This window comes from Arachis hypogaea, chromosome 14 (genome assembly GCF_003086295.3).
Source record: "Arachis hypogaea cultivar Tifrunner chromosome 14, arahy.Tifrunner.gnm2.J5K5, whole genome shotgun sequence".
In the NCBI taxonomy this organism is placed as follows: domain Eukaryota; kingdom Viridiplantae; phylum Streptophyta; class Magnoliopsida; order Fabales; family Fabaceae; genus Arachis; species Arachis hypogaea.
The window spans coordinates 50,813,255-50,826,830 of record NC_092049.1 but is presented as its reverse complement, the minus strand read 5'-3'; positions in this window follow the sequence as shown (position 1 = coordinate 50,826,830).

The window sequence follows — 13,576 nt, the reverse complement described above, 5'->3', positions numbered from 1 at the left end:
TCTCTGGCTCTAGTCTGCTGTTCCGGGCCGAAAACTGGGTCGAAATAAGGTCCAAAATTGCCCCCAACGAATTCTGCAGATCGCACATGTCACGCGATCGCGTCATCCATGCGGACGCGTCATTTGCGCTTTTCCTTGCCACGCGTTCGCGTCGTCCACACTACCGCGTCGCTTGAGCTTTACCAATCCGCACGGCCGCGTCACTGCGATTTGCTCTCCTTCGCGCGGTCGCGTGAGCCATGCGACCGCGTCACTTCTCGCTGGTTATCTCCTGAAATTCTTGTGTTCCTTCCATTTTTGCTAGCTTCCTCTCCAATCTCCAACTCATTCATGCCCTATAAAGTCTGAAACACTCAACACACAGATCACGGCATCGAATGGAATAAAGGAGAATTAGAGATACATAATTAAAGTATCTAGGAAGCAGTTTTCAAATATGTTATAAATTCAGGAAGGAATTATAATTTCATGCTAATTTAATGAATAAGTGGGTAAGCATCATGATAAAACCACACAATTAAACACAATATAAACCATAAAATAGTGGTTTATCAACCTCCCCACACTTAAACATTAGCATGTCCTCATGCTTAATTGAAGGAGATAAGGAAATAAGTATGAACATGTAGAAACTCATGAAATGCAATGCAAGCCTATATATATATCTAAATAAATGCAACTATATGATTCTTGCCCACTTGATCAAAAGTAAATAAGCTCTTCAGAACAATTACAAATCAAATTCCACTAATTATATCATTATACAATAAAACAGATAAAAGTGCAAGAAGATAGCTCATGAAAGCAGGAAACATGAAAATTCAAGCATTGAACCCTCACTAATAATGTATGTACGCTCTAATCTCTAGTGTATAGGGTAATCACTCTATCCTTCTCTAATCATGCTTTCTAACTTTTGTTCTTCTCCTAACCAATCAACAATAGTTAATATACCAATGCAAACATCATGAGGTCTTTTCAAGGTTGTAATGGGGCTAAGGTGCAGGTAGGGGTATACATATGGTTAAGTGAGCTAATAAATTGAATCTTTAATTAACCCAAGCTTCAACCCAACCTATATATTTTTAATGTAATCTTAAAGTTCATACCTAGCTACCCAGAATTCCCTTTTTCTATTCACACTCATGTATCAACTTTATATTTGATTTTATCATATGTGCATTGATCTTTGAATTCTGAATTTAACATTGGGGTAATTTTGTCCCCTTAAATTCCAATACTTAACAAGCACACACAGTTCTATCTTAAGCTAACCAAAGATTCAATTTGGGATATACAATTGTTTTTCAGCTTAAGGTTAGTAATGTGGTAAAATATAGAACAAATGGGATTTAAAGGCTCAAAGTGGTTAACAAAGGTAATTGAAAAGGGTAGGCTTAATTTGGATAAGTGAGTTTAAACAAATAGTGGCCTCAATCATGTGCAAGCATGCAAATATAATAAATATTGGACATATAAGATAAAACAAAATATAGATTACAATCATAGAGAAGTAAACTCACAAGAATGAAATAATTATGGTTAAATAATGTAACCATGCATAAAGGCTCAAATCCTCACAGGTTGTGTGTTCTTTAGCTCAAATGTCATGTTCCAAATACAACTCAAGCAAATTTATCATAAAAATTTTGAAAAAAATTAGTGAAATTTTGTTCCAAAGATAGAGTCTTAAAAGAAACTTATTGTCTTTTCAATCAAGTAGAACATGCATGCAACTATCCTAACCTATGCCATTTATTCTATTCTATAAAAGAAAGAAAATCTAACTAAAATATCCTAATTATTGGTGCTAGGGAAAAGAAATTACCTCCGGAAGTCCGGTACTGACCGACCTCCCCACACTTAAGGCCTTGCACCGTCCTCGGTGCCGTCTGTCAGGAACAGGGGTGGGCTGGTGGCAGTATCTCCACAGTCGGGACCATGATGGCTCCCTGTGCTGGTAAAAGAAGGGGAGTCTGGGGAATCTGAGTCATTGAAGTGTCCCTTGAGTAGCTCCTTGAGGTGTTTGAATCGGCGCTCGTTACGGTGCTCTCTCATCTTTGCTTTCTGTTCTTGCCGATCCAACCTTTCTATTATCTGCTGGAGCAATTCATCAGTTGTAGGTGCTTGTGGTGTTAAAGAAGAATTATCTTCAACTGGAGTAGTAGGAAGGCTTGTAGTGGCTGCTGGGAGTCTGAGGTATTTCCCGTTAGGGACATACTGATCATCCCGTGGAAGCACAGCTTTGGTGTCCCCAGCTCTTTAGGAGACTCCGGCTGCTAAGACAAGATCTGAGACTAAGGCGGGGGAAGATAAGTTGCCCACAATTTGTACGTGTCCCAGAGCATTCCGGATATGTCTTGAGAGATTCAGAGGTTGGTCTGTAAGGATGCACCACAGTAGAATAGCCATGTCCGCAGTGAAGGAGGACTCATGAGTGCTCAGAAAGACGTAATGGGACATGATCTATGCCCATACGCGAGCCTCCAAGGTAAGTGCTGAAGCCAAGATTCCCTTAGGGTGGGTGCGGTGGTATCCGTAGATCCCACGACTGCCAGGTAATGCAATAACTCCGAGAACGGAGTCCCAGTCAAATTGGTACCTCTGGCGCTTAAGTGCGGCTTCTTGAAAGGCGTCCATTCCTTCTGGAATAGGGGGGAGACTCTGAGCTTGCTGAATGGCCTCTTCTGTGATGGGGACTTGCTTCTGCCGGACATAAACAGACGACAGGGATGGCATGTAGAAGTTAGAGTAGAACTCAACTACCCAAGAAAGATTGACCTGCCATGGCTGTCTCCGTAGGAAACCCCATTGTCTTCGTTCAATTTGCGGCTCAACAAAGGTAGCAATGTTGGACGGGAGGATAAGAAGGTATTCATTGTTATAGTTTCTTTCTGCTAGGATAGGGAACATCTGCTCACAGTAGCGATTGGAAAATCGCGCAGTGTCCTTTGCTGGAAAGGCTTTCTCCTTTTCATCAACCTTTATTATCCACTTAACTCTTTTTGTTGAGGGCTTAACTGTGGTGGAAGAGGGCTCTGCCACTAATGCTCTTTTAGTGCCTCTTCTTGCTGAGGGTTTAGGAGTCGCTTTCTACTTTCCTTTCTTGGTGGCCATCCTGAAAAGAGGGGAGAAAGTAAATTAAATTCAAATAGATATATAGCAAGGAAGAGAACAGAAGAGTGGTGATGGATGCACATTAGGATGTAGATGACATTAACACATGCTCTCGAGTACATGTGAAAAGCCAATAATGGAAAATAGCTAGTGCATAGAAAGACAAGTGACTGCAAGGTGTTTATTGGCATGCCGGCAAAGGGCATGAGTAGCATAGACCAAGCAATACTTTGTAACAAACCATCATGTTTGTATTGACAATTAAATTCAATTAATACAATAGTAAAGGATAGTTGTGAAAAGCAAGCATTGAATAGTATAACAACATAGAGAAGTGCATAATGCCATTTGAGCCTATTCACAAACACATAGCATGCATGATGAATAAGGTATAGAAAATATGAAGGTGAACATGCAAGCAATCCCTTAAATAGAATAAAAATAATTGTCAAACAAATTGCAACAATCCACAAGCATATAATGAGGGATAAGACTCAAATAAAAATTTCTAACACCATATAAAAAGGAAAGAAAGAAGAAGGAAAATATGAATAATGAGAGGAAAAAGAAAAGAAGAAGAAAATAACATAGAAAATAATAAGAATGATAGAAAAAAGAAAAAGGGAAGAAGAAGGTAAAACCTTGTTAATGGAGGTGAGAGAGATAGAGAGTGAAAGGTGAGATAGAAGGGGGAAGGGGGAAGGAAGAAATAAGGAGGGAAAAGAAAAACTAGGATTTGGAGGGGAGAAAGATAAGATAATTTGGCAATTTAGGTTGAGCTGTGCGACGCACGCGACGCGGCCGCGTGGGGCACGCGTTCGCGTGAATGCGCTTCAAGTAAGGTGACGCGATCGCGTCAGTCACACGGTCGCGTTTCCCATATTATGCTTCTGGCACGAGGGTAGCCTCGCTCCAGCACAACTCTCTGTTCAAATTAATTTAAATGCCAAAATTCGGTGTGCGCCAGAAAATGGATGACGCGGCCGTGTCAGCGACGCGGTCGCGTGATAAGGGTTGTGCTTCCAGCACCAATCCAGCATCACTCTCGCACAATATTTCATTGTGCACCCTTTTACGTCCAAAACTCAGGGCATGCGGCTGCGTGGGGCACGCGGTTGCGTGGGAGGCCATGATACCCATGCGACGCGAACGCGGCAGCAACGCGGTCGCGTGGGTTGATTTATGCCATTGGCACGCCTCCAGCCACACTCCAGCGTAACTCTCTGTTCATTTTTATTTTTCTTTACTCTCCCTGTGACGCGAACGTGTCGCTGATGCGATCGCGTCGTGTAGCAAATTTTTTTTTTTAAGTAAAAACATGTAAATGCAGATGCATGAAAGTACTAAGAAAGAGAAGAGGTATTGAATAGGAAAAACTAAAAATAAAAAAAAGAACGATCATACCATGGTGGGTTGTCTCCCACCTAGCACTTTGCTTTAACGTCCGTAAGTTGGACGCTCCACTAGCTCAATCCTCTGCTATGTGAGGATCTTCCAAGAGGAAGATCTCAAGCTCCTTGTTTCTCTGTACCTTCTCGCCATGGTATAGCTTCAGGCGTTGTCCATTAACCTTAATAAGTTCAGAGCTTGAAGGATGGCTTAGGTGATAAACTCCGTACGGTTCGGCCTTCTCTACTCTGTATGGACCTTTCCATCTTGATCTCAACTTGCCTGGCATGAGCCTTAGTCGAGATTTGTAAAGGAGGACTAAATTCCCAGGTTGGAACTCTTTCTTCTTGATGTTTTGATCATGTACAGCCTTCATCTTTTCCTTGTATATTCTGGAGTTTTCATAAGCTTCTAGGCGAAGGCTCTCCAGTTCCTGTAGTTGCAACTTCCTTTCAGCTCCGGCTTTTTCAATTCCCATGTTGCACTCCTTAACTGCCCAAAAGGATCTGTGTTCTACTTCAACTGGGAGATGACAAGCTTTTCCATAAACCAAGCGGAAAGGACTCATCCCAATGGGTGTCTTGTATGCTGTTCTGTATGCCCAGAGTGCATCTTGGTGCTCCAGTCTTTTCTATGAAGCTTTACTATCTTTTGCAAGATACGCTTAATTTCTCTGTTTGACAGCTCGGCTTGCCCATTAGTTTAGGGATGGTAAGCTGTTGCAACTTTATGAATTATCCCATGCTTCTTCATTAATCCTGTTAGTCTCCTGTTACAAAAATGGGTGCCTTGATCGCTCACGATTGCTCGTGATGATCCGAAGCGACATATAATATGGTTTCTCACAAAGGAAACAACAGTGTTAGCATCATCAATGCGGGTAGGAATTGCTTCCACCCATTTGGAAACATAGTCCACAGCTAACAATATATAAAAATATCCATTAGAGTTTGGAAATGGACCCATGAAGTCAATGCCACAAACATAAAAAATTTCACAGAAAAGCATAATTTGTTGAGGCATCTCATCCCTCCTGGATATATTACCCAATTTCTGGCATGGGAGACAAGATTTACAAAATTCAGCAGCGTCTCTAAAAAGAGTAGGCCACCAGAATCCACAGTCTAAGATCTTTCTAGCTGTCCTTTGAGGACCAAAATGTCCTCCACTCTCAGATGAGTGACAGGCCTCTAAAATGGACTGGAATTCTGATTGAGGCACACAACGTCTAATTACTTGATCAGCGCCACATCTCCATAAATATGGGTCATCCCATATATAATATTTGACGGAAGTGAACGTCTAATTACTTGATCAGGAAGTGAACGCGTCATTTGACGGAAGAAACATGCAGCTCATAGTAGCAAAATAAAATAAAATGCAAATAAATAAATTCTAATTAATAACTTTAGCACTCTATTGCAACTCCCCGGCAACGGCGCCAAAAATTGATGAGGCGCAGAAGTTGGTGAATTAGAAATTATTAAAATAGTTATGTTGCAAGTATAGTTCTTAACTCACCGAAAATCTGCCTATCAATTTAGAAATATGTCACAGAGAGTTTAAATTAAAAATTACTGGGAGTTGGAGTCCCACGTCGTCTCCCGACGAGTTGCAGAAAAGTGTGCTATTTTATTAATCAGATGTTCCAAGAAGTTGAGTTAAGTAGAGGGAAAATTAAAAAGAGGAAATTTAAATAATATGAATAAAAGCCTTGACTGGGAGTTGATTAGTTGGAATCTCTATTGTTGATGGGATGATTTTAAGATTAATTTATAATTAATGGTTGTTCTGTTTAGTTATCCCTTACTAGGTAAAGGAAAGTCAAACAAGTTGGAATGCTAGATCTATTCACGAGTTGCAACCCACTTAGTTCAAAGGGATTGGTGTTAGTGATTAGATAACAATCCAACAGTTAATCCAATTACAATTTTTCTTTCAATCCTTCCAACTCAAGAGTTCCCTTCAATCAACTCCCCATCAAGTGAGGGAACTACTCACTCATTGCAAATAATAAATCCATAACACATGAAAGGGAATTAAAAGAAGACATGATTATTGGAATGGAAAATAAATTATAATGGGAGAAATAATCCTTGTATGAAATAATCATGAAAATATTCAAATAACAAAATTGAACAAAGCAAAGAACATGGAAGAATAAAACCAAGTTAAGAGAGCGAACTAGAATGACGAAGTCTTGATGAGGAAAATAACTCTTCTCAATGTTCTAATGCTAAGATCAATTGAAAATTAAATTTCTAAAAACCTAGAGAGAAAAACCTAGAGGAGGAAAAACTAGATCTAAAACTGTCAACTGTGTAGAATGAATGTTGTCCTTTGTTTCTGCATATTCTCTGGCTCTAATCTGCTGTTCCGGGCCGAAAACTGGGTCGAAATAAGGTCCAAAATCTCCCCCAGCGAAGTCTGCAGATTATGCAGATCACACATGTCAGGCGATCGCGTCATCCATGCGGACGCGTCATTCGCGCTTTTCCTTGCCACGCGTTCGCGTCGTCCACGCTACCGCGTCACCTGAGCTTTTCCAATCCGCGTGGCCGCGTGAGCCATGCGGCCGCGTCACTGCGATTTGCTCTCATTCGCGCGGTCGCGTGAGCCATGCGACCGCGTCACTTCTCGCTGGTTATCTCCTCAAATTCTTGTGTTCCTTCCATTTTTGCTAGCTTCCTTTCCAATCTCCAACTCATTCATGCCCTATAAAGTCTGAAACATTCAACACACAGATCACGGCATCGAATGGAATAAAGGAGAATTAAAAATACATAATTAAAGTCTCTAGGAAGCAGTTTTCAAACATGTTATAAATTCAGGAAGGAATTATAATTTCATGCTAATTTAATGAATAAGTGGGTAAGGATCATGATAAAACCACACAATTAAACACAATTTAAACCATAAAATAGTGGTTTATCAACTAACAAGAAACAACTAAATTTAAAAAAATTTTGACTAAATCAACCCAAAATTTCAAAATTTATGAGTAAAATAAGGAAAAGATATTTTTTTTTGAATTAATGAAGATAGAGAAAAACAACAAAATGACACAAATCATAAGAAATTAAGATCAAAACAAATAATGCATGAAAAAACACTTTGAATGTCAAGATGAACACCAAGAACACTTTGAAGATCATGATGAACATTAAGAACATATTTTGAAAAATTTTTAAGAAAAGAAACACATGCAAGACACCAAACTTAGAAATTTTTAATGTTTAGACACTATGAATTCGAAAATGCATATGAAAAACAACAAAAAACACAAAACAAGAAAATCATAAGATTAAACAAAGAAAATCATTAAGAACAACTTAAAGATCAAGGAAGAACACAATGCATGAATTTTCGAAAATCTAAGAAAAATTAAAACCATGCAGAAGACACCAAACTGAAAATTTGACATAAGACTCAAACAAGTACCACAATTTTTTTAGGTTTTTTATGATTTTATTAATTTTTTTGTATATTTTTCAAAAAAATTTTGGAAATAGAAAATAAAGAAATTCAAAATTTTTAATAAGAGATCCAGGGTTCATGCAATGTTAGTCTAAAGCTTCGGTCCAAAAGAATTAGACATGGTCAAATGACCAGCCAAGCTTTAGCATAACAAATACAGACATGTCCTTTCTACAATGGAAAGTGGAAACCTCAGTCCAAAAGTTTAGACATGGCTTAACAGCCAACCAGGCTTCAACATATCTCATGAAGCTCTAGAATTCATTCTTAAAAAAAATTTTCGAAAATAAAAATTAAAACGCTTAAACATAAAATAAAATTACCCAATCTAAGCAACAAGATGAACCGTCAGTTGTTCAAACTCGAACAATCCCCGGCAACGGCGCCAAAAACTTGGTGCACAGAATTGTGATCACACTTTTCACAACTCCGGTACAACTAACCAGTAAGTGCACTAGGTCGTCCAAGTAATACCTTACGTGAGTAAGGGTCGATCCCACAGAGATTGTCGGCTTGAAGCAGTAATTCATGAAGAATAGTAGAGCTCCACACCTTAATCTATGACGTGTAGAAACTCCACCGTAGAAAATACATAGGAGAAAAAAGTCTAGGCATGGCCGAATGGCCAGCCTCTCCAAATGTAACATAAGATAATAATTCCCAGATACGAATACAATAGTAAAATGTGCTATTTATACTAAAACTAGTTACTAAGAATTACAGAAAATAAGTAACTAAGTGCAGATAGTGCAGAAATCCACTTCCGGGGCCCACTTGGTGTGAGCTTGGGCTGAGCATTGAGCTTTACACATGCATAGGTCTTCTCTTGAGTTAAACGCCAGCTTGGATGCCAGTTTGGGCGTTTAACTCCAGTTCTGGTGCGAGTTCTGGCGTTTTACGCTAGAAAATGGTCTCTGGCTGGCATTTAGACGCCAGTTTGGGCCATCAAATCTCGGGCAAAGTATGAACTATTATACATTGCTGGAAAGCCCAAGATGTCTACTTTCCAACGCAATTCAGAGCACGCCAATTGGTCTTCTGTAGCTCCAGAAAATCCACTTTGCGTGCAGGAGGGTCAGAATCCAACAGCATCTGCAGTCCTTTCTCAGCCTCTGAATCAGATTTTTGCTTAGGTCACTAAATTTTAGCCAGAAAATACCTGAAATTACAGAAAAATATACAAACTGATAGTAAAGTCCAGAAATGTAATTTTTGCATAAAAACTAATAAAAATATAATAAAAAGTAACTAAAACATACTAAAAACTACCTAAAAACAATGCCAAAAAGCGTATAAATTATCCGCTCATCACTCTGCTGTCCCCTGGCTCTAGTCTATGTTTCTGGGCTGAAAATTGGGCCAAAACTCGGCCCAAAGTCGCCCCCAGCGAATTCTGCAGTTGCAGCGTATTACACACGTCGCGCGCACGCGCCAGGTGCGCGTCCGCATCGATGGCCTTCTGCGCGTGTCACGCGTACGCGCCAAGTGCGCGTCCATGTCGTCCTGGAATGCGCCAAGTGCACGCACGCACGAAGTGTGCATGCGTATCCATCCTCGCTGTTCAGCTCCTAGGTTTCTTGCGTTTCTTCCATTTTCGCAAGCTTCCTTTCCATCCTCCAAGCCATTCCTGCCCTATAAAGCCTGAAAATATAAAGGAGGATCGAGTGGTAGAAAGGAGGATCAAAGATTGATAATTTAAAGGCTCAAGAAGCAAGTTTTCAATGACAAAGTGGAATTGGGAAGGAAAATATAAAACATGCGAATTGTATGAATAAGTGTATAGAGAATTGATAAAAACCACCCAATTTATGACAAGAATAACCATAAAATAGTGGTTTATCAGCCACTTGGTTCTCTGTCCCTTTTCTGTCTCTTATTTCTATATCAAACTCTTGCAGAAGCAACACCCATCTTATGTGCCTAGGTTTTGAATCCTACTTTGTAAGTAGATATTTAAGAGCAGCATGGTCAGTGTACACAATCACTTTTGATCCTACTAAGTATGATCTAAACTTGTCAATGGCATAAACAACTGCAAGCAGCTCTTTTTCTGTGATTATGTAATTTTTCTGTGCATCATTTAAAACACGGCTAGCATAATAAATAACATGCAGAAGCTTGTTATGCCTCTGTCCCAGTACTACACCAATGGCATGGTCACTGGCATCACACATTAGTTCAAATGGTAATGTCCAGTCTGGTGCAGAAATAACTGGTACTCTGACCAGCTTAGCTTTCAGAGTTTCAAACGCTTGCAGACACTCTGTGTCAAACACAAATGGCGTGTCAGCAGCTAGCAGATTGCTCAGAGGTTTTGCAATTTTTGAAAAATCCTTTATAAACCTCCTATAGAATCCTGCATGCCCCAGAAAGCTTCTGATTGCCTTAACATTGGCAGGTGGTGGTAATTTTTCAATTACTTCCACTTTAGCTTGATCCACCTCTATTCCCTTGTTTGAAATTTTATGCCCAAGGACAATTCCTTCAGTCACCATAAAGTGGAATTTTCCCAGTTTAAAATGAGGTTGGTCTCTTGGCATCTTTTCAAAACAAGTGCTAAATGGTCAAGGCAGAAGCTGAAGGAGTCTCCAAATACTGAAAAGTCATCCATGAAGACTTCCAGAAATTTCTCTACCATATCAGAGAAGATAGAGAGCATGCACCTCTGAAAGGTTGCAGGTGCATTGCACAGACCAAAAGGCATCCTTCTATAGGCAAACACTCCAGAAAGACATGTGAATGCTGTTTTCTCTTGGTCCTGAGGATCTACTGCAATTTGGTTGTAACCTAAATAGCCATCCAAAAAGTAGTAATATTCATGACCTGCTAGTCTCTCTAGCATCTGATATATGAATGGTAAAGGAAAGTGATCCTTCCTGGTGGCTGTATTGAGCCTTCTGTAATCAATACACATACGCCACCCTGTAACTGTTCTTGTAGGAACCAGTTCATTCTTTTCATTATGAACCACTGTCATGCCTCCTTTCTTGGGGACAACCTGGACAGGGCTCACCCAGGGGCTATCAGAAATAGGATAAATAATCCCAGCCTCCAGTAACTTGGTGACCTCTTTCTGCACCACCTCCTTCATGGCTAGATTTAGCTGCCTCTGTGGTTGAATGATGCCAGGGCATTTTGGCCAGTTTCACTGACCTTTTCTTTACTGTTTTTAGGGTAGTTTCATGCATTTCCTTAGGAAATAAGCTAGTTTTGGGTAGATATTCACTTACATCTTGATCCAAGCATACATTGTGCACTTTACATGATTTCATGAGGATTTTGCATGAATTTAATGACAAATTGGATGTTGCATTTCCCATGACTTGGACTAGAACTTTGATGTACTTTATTGCTTGATTTCAGGACAAAGGAAGCAAAGAAGAACCACATTAGTGGTAACGTTAGTTACACTAACATTGACACTAACGTGGAATGGGAGTAACTTGCAAAGTTAATGAGAAAAGTCATTGCCAATAACGCTCTAGAAGCCATCATTGTCCACGTTAAGAGTCACGTTAACTAAGCTAACGTGAACTCTAACGTGGAAGAAAAGAAATGGAGCCAACGTTAGTGACACTTAACATTATCACTAACGTTGGACCAAGCTCATAAGTGGCCACGTTAGTTGCCACGTTAACTTAGTTAACGTGGCCTCTAACGTTAAGAAGAAAAGGGGAAGCCAACGTTAGTGACATTCAACTTTATCACTAACGTTGGCCAAGTCACAATAAGCCACGTTAACTTCCACGTTAACCTAGTTAACGTGGAAGCTAACGTGAAGAGACAAAGTGGTCGACAACGTTAGTGACGCCAAACATTGTCACTAACGTTGGAAGGAACCCACACAAGCCCCAATGAGCCACGTTAACTCCCACGTTAACTTAGTTAACGTGGAAGTTAACGTGAAGAAGGGAGGTGATAGCCAACGTTAGTGACACCCAACATTGTCACTAACGTTGGAATGAGCCCACATAAGCCACTATGAGCCACGTTATCTCCCACGTTAACTTAGTTAACATGGAAGCTAACATGGATAAGGGAATGATGAGCCAACGTTAGTGACACTCAACTTTGTCACTAACGTTGGAGATGGCTAGCATGGCCACGTTAGAAGCCACGTTAACCTAGTTAACGTGGACTCTAACGTGACAATTAGGGGCACATTGGAACGTTAGTGACAATGGTAAGTGTCACTAACGTTCTCGAAGGTTGGCAAGCCTACGTTAAAAGAGCCACGTTAACTAAGTTAACGTGGACTCTAACGTAGGGAAGGGGGAGAATCCTCAACGTTATTGGGAAAGTTGAGTCCCAATAACGTGTGCGAAGGACATAGTGGAAACGTTAGTGGCAACGTTTGTGCCACTAACGTTGAAGTTAACGTGGCTCTTAACTTTGGTGAGGAACGTTAGTGAAAAAGGTGATTGTCACTAACGTTCTCGAACCCATATTTTCACTGAACGTTAACACCACTAACTTCCTGAGCTAAAAGTCTCTGCCCACTTCACACTTTCTCTCTGCAAGTAAAGCTAAGCCCAATGAAGAAGAAAACTGCTTCAACCTCAAGATCCAAAGGCCCATACCCAAGACTTGAAGAATCAACTAGAAGAACAGAAGAGTAGTATATATAGTAGTAGCTTTGAATTATTTTGGGAGTTGGAAAATATAGGGAGCCTCTGGGCATAGAACTACTCTCTGTATTTACTTTCTCTGCTCTTCTAGTTTCATCATGTATTCTCCATCTTTGTTTTCATTTTTCAGAGCTATGAACAACTAAACCCCTTTCATTGGGTTAGGGAGCTCTGTTGTAATTTGATGGATCAATACTAGTTTTCATTATTCTTCTTCTATCTTTTCTCTTGATTTTACTTGAAAGCTTTCGATCTTCATCCAATTGGGTAGTTATCTTGGAAAAGAAGCTATTCATACTTGGATCTCTTCTGAACCTTGAAAGAGGAATGAAGAGATCATGCTAGAAATGCTTTCTCATGCTGGACCAAATTGGGTTTGGATGTATATGTGACTATAATCTTCTCAACACTTGATTTGGGAAATGCATGTGGTATAATCAGTGACCATACTTCATCTCTTCTCATGAGCAATTGACCAAGGAATTGGCTATTGATCAAGATTTGAGAGATTGGATTACAAGAAATTGTAATTCAATCGCTTAAGATTGCCAAGGAGATCAATGAGTGCATTGATTGAGGAAGAGATGAAAATGAAATTGATCCGGAGAATGCAACATCTCCTAAGCCCAATGAACCCCCATTTCTGATCTTACCCATTCTCTTTAATTTCTGTTATTTACTTTTATGAGCAATTCCCCCATTCCCATTTACAATTCTGCAATTTACTTTCAGTCATTTACTTTCAGTTCTTTAATTCTAGCATTTACTTTTTCTGCCATTTACTTTCCCGCCATTTTATTTTCTGCAATTCTCAACTCAAATTCTGATTTGCTGAACTAGAACATTCCTCTAATTAAAGTTGCTTGATCAATCAATCCTTGTGGGATTCGACCTCACTCTATTGTGAGTTTTTACTTGACGACAAATTCGGTACACTTACCGAAGGAAATTTGTTGCGAGACAAG